Below are 8,093 nucleotides of genomic sequence, written 5' to 3' on the forward strand. Positions count from 1 at the left end.
CAGTATATATAAACAAATAAATATGATATATTAATATAAATATAATTATAAATATGACATATTTGTTATATGAATATTGACATATTTGTTATATGAATATTAATGTATGTATATATATATATAAATATATATATGTATGTATATATATATATATATATATATATATATATATAATTAAAATATTTATATAACAAATATGTCATATTTATAATTATATTTATATTAATATATCATATTTATTTGTTTATATATACTGTATATCAAATGTTAAATATATATATATAATACAAATTTTGTATAATAAAAATTTTTACATTAATCTGATAAAAAAAAATGCTGTCAAAAACAGTACTATTGTGAAATATATCAATATTTTATTATAGTTTACATTATTTATTGTTTCTGTAATGACAAAGCTCCGTTTTCAGAGGCCATACTCTAGTCTTCGGTGTTAAAGGAACACTCCACTTTTTTTGAAAATAGGCTCATTTTCCAACTCCCCTATATATAGAGTTAAACAGTTGAGTTTTACCGTTTTCGAATCCATTCAGCCGATCTCCGGTTCTGGCGGTACCACTTTTAGCATAGCTTAGCATAGTTCATGGAATCTGATTAGACCGTTAGCATCGCGCTTAAAAATGACCAATGACAGTTTTGATATTTTTCCTATTTAAAACTTGACTCTTCTGTAGTTAAAATCGTGTACTAAGACCGACGGAAAATAAAAAGTTGCGATTTTCTAGGCTGATATGGCTAGGAACTATACTCTCATTCAGGCGTAATAATCAAGGAACTTTGCTGCCGTTCCATGGCTGCAGCAGTGCAATGATATTACGCAGCGCCCGTGAGCCCCTGCTTGCACAGGGAACGTGCCTTGCAACCATGGAGACGTTTGTGAGAGACGCTGCGTACTATCATTGCGCCTGCTGCAGCCATGATACGGCAGCAAAGTTCCTTGATTATTACGCCTGAATGAGAGTATAGTTCCTAGCCATATCAGCCTAGAAAATCGCAAATTTTCATTTTCTGTCGGTCTTAGTACACGATTTAACTACAGAAGAGTCAAGTTTTAAATAGGAAAAATATCAAAACTCTTTGGTCATTTTTAAGCGCGATGCTAACGGTCTAATCAGATTCAATGAACTATGCTAAGCTATGCTAAAAGTGGTACCGCCAGAACCGGAGATCGGCTGAATGGATTCGAAAACGGTAAAACTCAACTGTTTAACTCTAGGGGAGTTGGAAAATGAGCCTATTTTCAAAAAAAGTGGAGTGTTCCTTTAATTATATTAATATTTAATATGATGATTTGAAACCTTTCTTCTTCTGCTTCTTTGTATTATTAGTTCAAATGGTTCTGCTGTTTAATGAAGTGTGGATTCTATGATGAATAGAAAGCTCAAAAGAATGGCATTACAGTCCCTCTATATCATCTTATTTGGCTCTTTTGTCAAGCAAAATAAAAGCTCTCAAATTTCTGGCCCCACCTTCATCTTGTCAGAGGGAGATTGACTACCTCCTGAGGCCTGCTTCCCTACTGACTGTACAGCAACAACCCCCAACAAACAACCTGATCAATATGGTTAAGTGTCTGTGGAGAGTTCCAGCAGAGTCCAACTCCCTGTCACATCCATCACCTGCAAGGTTCACCATCAGTAAGAGACTTCCACTCTTCCACTGCACTCAGACAGATGCTTGGCTGTCTTTAATGTGAGCAAAATACTGTCCAAACTCAAGACTTCAGGTTGAAGCTGATGAATTCGCAGACAACTCATTTTCCCAGCAACTCTTGCACAGAGGGAGCCAGAGGATGTTGTAAATGTGTCTCAGTGCTGTTTCAGCATACTGAGCCTTCGACCTGTATGTGTTTGAGCAAACAGATGCTCTGTTCATTAGTGAATGTGCTGAAGGCTCACCCTGTTTCATGCTGCTTAAAATAGAAGGGAACAACACTCATTTAGTTGCTAACGCTACCATTTTTGCATTCTGCTGTTTATAGATTTATTGTGTCGCTTGTTCTGACCAGAGGCATATAACATTTTTAATAAAAATAGTAAACGGGTTAGCAAATAATCAAATTTAAAAATATATATTATAAAAAAACAATGCATAATAAAAATATATATTTTTTAACTGGAAATAATTCAAATTTCTGTCCAGCAGTTGGTGGAGATGAGCACTTCTACTAGTGTTAATGATGGTTGGCAAACCAACATAAAAGGTGCTTTTCTGCCACCTACTGAATTGGAGTGTGAAGGGCATCACCCTGTTAGCATCACCCTGGTTCACTTGACAAAAATAAATAAATAAATAAATAAATAAAAAAAATAGGATTTTGCATTGGCTTTTGGATTATTGCAGAAAATACGCATTGTGACCAAGTTTATGATTCGTACACTTTTTTGTTCATCGTGATAATCTTCACAAATGAACACAATTTATGAATTTTGAATCACCATGCACAAGTAAAAAGCTAAATGTAGTCTATAAACTAACTATACCACTGACGCAAGTCTTCAATATTACCACTATTAAGCTTTGATAACTATTTATTTAAAAAACATTTCCTTGAAAGAGCAACTTAGAATAGTTTGCAAAAGCGCGATTATAAACATAACGAGGCTGTGAAAGCAGACTATCGAGTAGATGAGTTTACCTGTTCGGCTGATGAATTTTAATGTTTCCACCAACCTCTATATCCATTTAGCCACTTGTTAGCAAACACCTTTTTCAAGACAAGTAAAAGCTTTAAAAAATCACAGGGGTATAACTGATGTTATAGGATAAAATGTATAAAAATTTGAGATTGTGTTCACCACAGATCTTATTTCAGGCATATAACCAAAAACGCATTGGGAAAAAAAGATGAAAGTGCTAAAATTTTCTGGGTTTTGACCCAGAAAAAAAAAATGTCATTCCTGCAGCACTCTGTGAGGGGACAATTGTGTTGTACAACTGCTTAAATATAGAGTTGTTTTTCACCAAAACTGATTGGTAAAAAATAATAACGAGCCACATGTATTTTTTTGTTGACTTTCCGGAGTATTTTTTAAAAGGATGGTTCACCAAAAAAATGAAAGTTTTTATTCACCCCCCATGAGTTCCTTTCTTCTTTGAAACACATACAAAAAAGATATTTCAAAGAATGTTGCTGGTAACTAGACAGTTGATGGTAGCCATTCACTTATCCCTACTATGGAAGTCAATGGCTACCATCAACTGTTTGATTACCAACATTCCTCAAAATATCTTCTTTTGTGTTCAACAAAAGAAAGAAACTCCTACAGGTTTGGAACAATTCGAGGGTGAATAAATGATGATAAAACTTTTGTTTTTGGGTGAACTATCCCTTTAAGCATTAAAGTTGTATTGCCATTACATTGAATACATGCAACTGAATATTCATTAATATAAATGAACAATCAGTTTTTATACATATTCATATACATATAACTTAAAGCAATAAACCTGCAATGTGATAGATGTTAATGACAATGTGAGAACTAATTAAATAATTGATTTTAAATCTGGCGCAACATGATCTCAGTGGAATTGCAAAACTACTGCAAAGGGGAAGATTTTTAGCAATTACCGATCTCTCACATTTCTCTTGCACAAAGTAATCATATGGCTTTCAAAATAGTGAGTAAATAATAACTATTTTATTTCTACTTTTTTATAGTTTTAGTTTCAGTTAACTATACTAACCCTGATCTGGATATTTCCAACCCTTTGGTTTCAAGACTTTCTCAGCCAGCTGAATGATGACAGTTCTGTGCTGGTTTGTTGGGACTCAGATCCAGCCATGATGTGACTAGCCTGAAGGCTCCTGAAATACCCCACGATGTCACAAGCCTCAGAAGCTTCACATGACATGTCGAAGTGAGTCGTGTAGTCCTCAGTCACTCACGGTGGCAGTCGGTTCTGGAAAATTAACCCTGCATCCATCCAGCCCACGCCACACATCTCTCCGTCAGCCCTCCAGACATCAGGTCATCCTCCTTGAGTCATCCTGCTCCAACTCCTCATGGGCTCCAGATCTGCAGTTCTCTCTTTCTATTCAGAATCAGTCAGGCTGGGACTGAGAAAAAAAAATCTACGATGGCTTGAAACAAAAGGAGCTGAAATCCCCTCAGGGCCACGGCCACACAAGCAAAGACACCGAATTAATATTGAATGAGCATGAAATTATTATAGTGTGGAGTACTGTACTGTTCTATGCACTGCTTTCATTGTGAGTCGAGTATTCGGACCATATCTGCTGCTTATCATATCTCACTTTTACAGAACACATGGCCTTATCTAACCTCAAAATGCTAAATAAATAGACGTTTTCCATCTGTTTTTTATTTAAGTTACATCTGTGACCTTCAACCAAATACAATGTTTGTTTACCTTACAGCTCTCAAATTGAGCAGATTTAGCTTCTGCCGTCTCTGCAAACAAGGTGCTATTGAAGCAATCCATGTGTGGAATCAAGAAAGGCTGAAACACAAGGGGGAGTTGCAGTGAAGGAAGGCAGGTAAATAACTCTTAGGCCTCTGGTAAAGTACGGCTTGTTTGGAACAGCTCGGCATCAGCAGCAGACCGATAAAGAGCCCTACATTTGTGTGGATAAGCAAAAGGAATAATTTTGTGTACTTGTATGGTACATAAAGTTTGATTCTTGCAAACATTAATTTTTCTCTGTTTGCAAAGATTCTAAAAGGTACATTGTTAATGTCATCTAAAACTTATAGTATTTGGTGTCTGAGACGTAAAACTATACAAATACTTTTACAAAATACATTCTACATTGTATTTCCAAACATTTACTTTAGCATAAAAATAGAGTAGGGTGATTCGTCTGCGGTTCTGAATGTATGTTTCTATAGCTGCGTCCTGATTCAAAGTCCACGAAGGTCGAACCGAACTTTGTTAAATGTGATGGTCTAGCCAACGGGGATTGCTCTTTTGTTGCCTAGCAACTGTGACTGCTGCAGTTGGCGAGCCACAGTAACTTTTGTTCTGGACTTTTTTGAAAGTGATAATCAACTGTTTGAAAACAGAACAAGGCTCACCGCCTGTCTAAATATTTTGACCTTGGTCCATTTATGTACATAATGGCCCTGTCTCAGGGGGAACCCTAAGCCCTCAAATCTTCCTCTGAGTTCACAATTTTGTGACGTAATGTTGTCGGGTAGACGCCTGCTGTGAAAAGTGCCCATCGAGGGTGCATATCAGCTATAAAGGGGCGCTCGCAGGCACCGTTATGAAGCCTAAAATGACAAATGGACGTCCATTGTAAGTTCACAAGACTGCAAGTGCACATAATAACTTTATTTTCTATAGCACTATGAAAGAGCACAGGAGGATAAAAATAAACAAGAACCAGCAATGATTATCACAATCAACAAAAAAAATATGTTTTCAAATGCATTTTAAAAAGGACTGTGCTTCCGAATTTAGTCAGCCGTACTGAGCTGTTGAGGAGATCCAATAAGCATGACCTCAGTCTTAACCCCCTTTTAAGCACAGAAAAGTATTAGCCATCCATGATTTTATCTCAGAGATACTTTTAGTGAGCAATGAGACAGCCTCACTCTGACCATGTTTACAGTGAATATAGATTTGTGTGTCATCGGCATAAAAGTGATACTTGATACCCAAAATTCATAAGAGTTGACCAAGTGGGAATGAATAAAGGCTAAAAAGTAAGGGTCCTAAAAGTGAGCCCTGAGGGATGCCAGTAGAAACTGACCCAATATCAGACATGAAGAGTATATAAACCAGGGTTGTCCAATCCTGTTCCTGCATTACCACTGTCCTGCAGAGTTTAGCTCAAACCCCAATGAAACCCACCTGAACCAGCTTATCAATGTGTTTCTAGGCATTCTAGAAACTTCCAGGCAGGTGCGTTGAGGCAAGTTGGAGCTAAACTTTCCAGGACAGTGGCCCTCCAGGAGCAGGTTTGGACACCCCTAGTAGAAACTATATATAAAATCGCATCTTGGCAAGATATAAGTCAACAGTTGAACTGCTTTAACCCTTAAATGTATGAACATTTTCCCAATCATTATTACATATTCGGGTCTTTAGCGACCTGGTTCTATATCTAACATGGATGGATCTCTACCTGTCACGATAATATAAAACTCTCCTGATATTTTAATAACAAGTACAAAAGAATTTAAAAAAAGCATATTTCTTTACCTTTTGGATCTTGGAAGGACTCAATTTGAGCAGATGCTTTTTACCATAATCACTGTCATCGTCAGAGCTCATTTCCCTAGTACATTCAGCTCATATTTGCAATCTCAACCGTTTTCATTGCCATCAAAGTCAATATTTTGGTAGCTTACAGCTTCTTCACCAGATCCACCATCAAGTTACAGTGACACTAATTTTGATTGCATACAGTACTTGCTCTCCAGTAAACTGCAGAACCATTTCAAGTTTTGCTGATGATACTTGTGTATTATTTTGTTTTATGTCTGTGGTAACTGAGTAAAACATCACATCCCATCATCATTGTATATCAGACATTGCAACCTTGAGAAATAAATGTGAATTACACTTATTGAGTCATCAGAGATTCAAATATTATTGCGCACAAGAAGAAAAAAAAAACTACTGCATTATTACAGACCTCGGGTCACTAATGACCCAATACACTTTTTGCAAAAACATAATTAGAAAACAGACATTCTTTTGTAATTTTAGTTTTTTTTTTTTTTTGCTGTTGTTGTTATATTGTTTATAATGAATAGATTGAGGAATGTCTAATTTTAAAAAATGAATGAGGGGCAGGGTAGTGAATGACGTCCAGAGTCGATAAACACCCAAGGTATGCATTCAAGGGTTCAAGTTTTTTAAACATTTTTATCGTTAGATATTCATGTAAAAAAAAAAAAGAAAAGAAAAAGTGTAATCTGCCATTTTCTATCATAAAAATCCAGACATCACGGGTGTGCATTGAATTTTGAGATAGGCCAGGCTGCAAAGAATACACTTATTCTATCCTTTGCGGCTCAGGGAAAGGAGGACGCATTTGTTCAAATTGGGCAACCCTTGTCACACTGCTGTGACGCATTCTGCCTTCAAATGCAGCCTATGAATTGGGATACAGCTTGTATTTAGTTCTATGCATTAGTGCATTATTCTTGCTCCAGGAGCACTTGAACACAGTTGTTTCTCCAATAAACGTGCATTCTCCACACACACTAATGAAGCCTACCACACATACACCATGGATCTCCTTCCCCTTACACTGGAATTTTGCTCCAGGACCAGAGTTATACAATGAGTTGAATCCAAGGAGAAGGAATGTTTGTTCCAGAAAGGGCATCTGGCTTAAATGGCTGGAATAAAATTACATAGACAAGGTTAATGACAATTTGAAACACTTAGCAGTATGGATTGGTGATGGAGTCCTGATGGGTTTGCTCTTTGAGGAGAGTGGAGCAGACAGAAAGTGCATTAAGATCTCCTTTTCTGTTTTACATTAATAGAAATCCTGGAATACCTAATGGCGTACATTATAGATAAAGTAATCAGAAATAATTTAGCATTGACAAAAATACATTTAATTTGGTTGCTGATAAAGTTCATATATCCAACAAAGGTAAACAACCCAATTGCAAAAGGACTACATTAACCTGTAATCTTTTACCTGAAACCAGATTTGTACAGAAAATCTCTTGTCCCCAGAGAGAAAAACACTGTCCTATCCACACAAATTTACTCACTTCCACTCTCCTGTTGCCCACACACACAATTCAGCATTTGCCTGCTGCTGGCGCATTCTTTCTTCTCTCAGCACGCCATCCCATCATCCCATTAAGAGTCTGAGACACGCATTCAGTGACCAGGTCAATCGATAATGATGCAGACTTCTCTCATTAGGAGAAGAAGCCCAACTGCCAGGCAAACTGCCACTATCCTTCTCACCTCATCACAGATACAGTAGATTCACAAGCCCAGAAGCCTACAGTGATATGGAAATACGTGACAGATGGAGTCTAGTATTCACATGGCTTAGATCTGTGAATCACAGAAGTATGTGGTGGTTGGCACTCTGAGTTATTCAGGAGAGATAAATTATGTAGCTATTT

The sequence above is a fragment of the Chanodichthys erythropterus genome, chromosome 15 (genome assembly GCF_024489055.1).
Source record: "Chanodichthys erythropterus isolate Z2021 chromosome 15, ASM2448905v1, whole genome shotgun sequence".
Taxonomy (NCBI): domain Eukaryota; kingdom Metazoa; phylum Chordata; class Actinopteri; order Cypriniformes; family Xenocyprididae; genus Chanodichthys; species Chanodichthys erythropterus.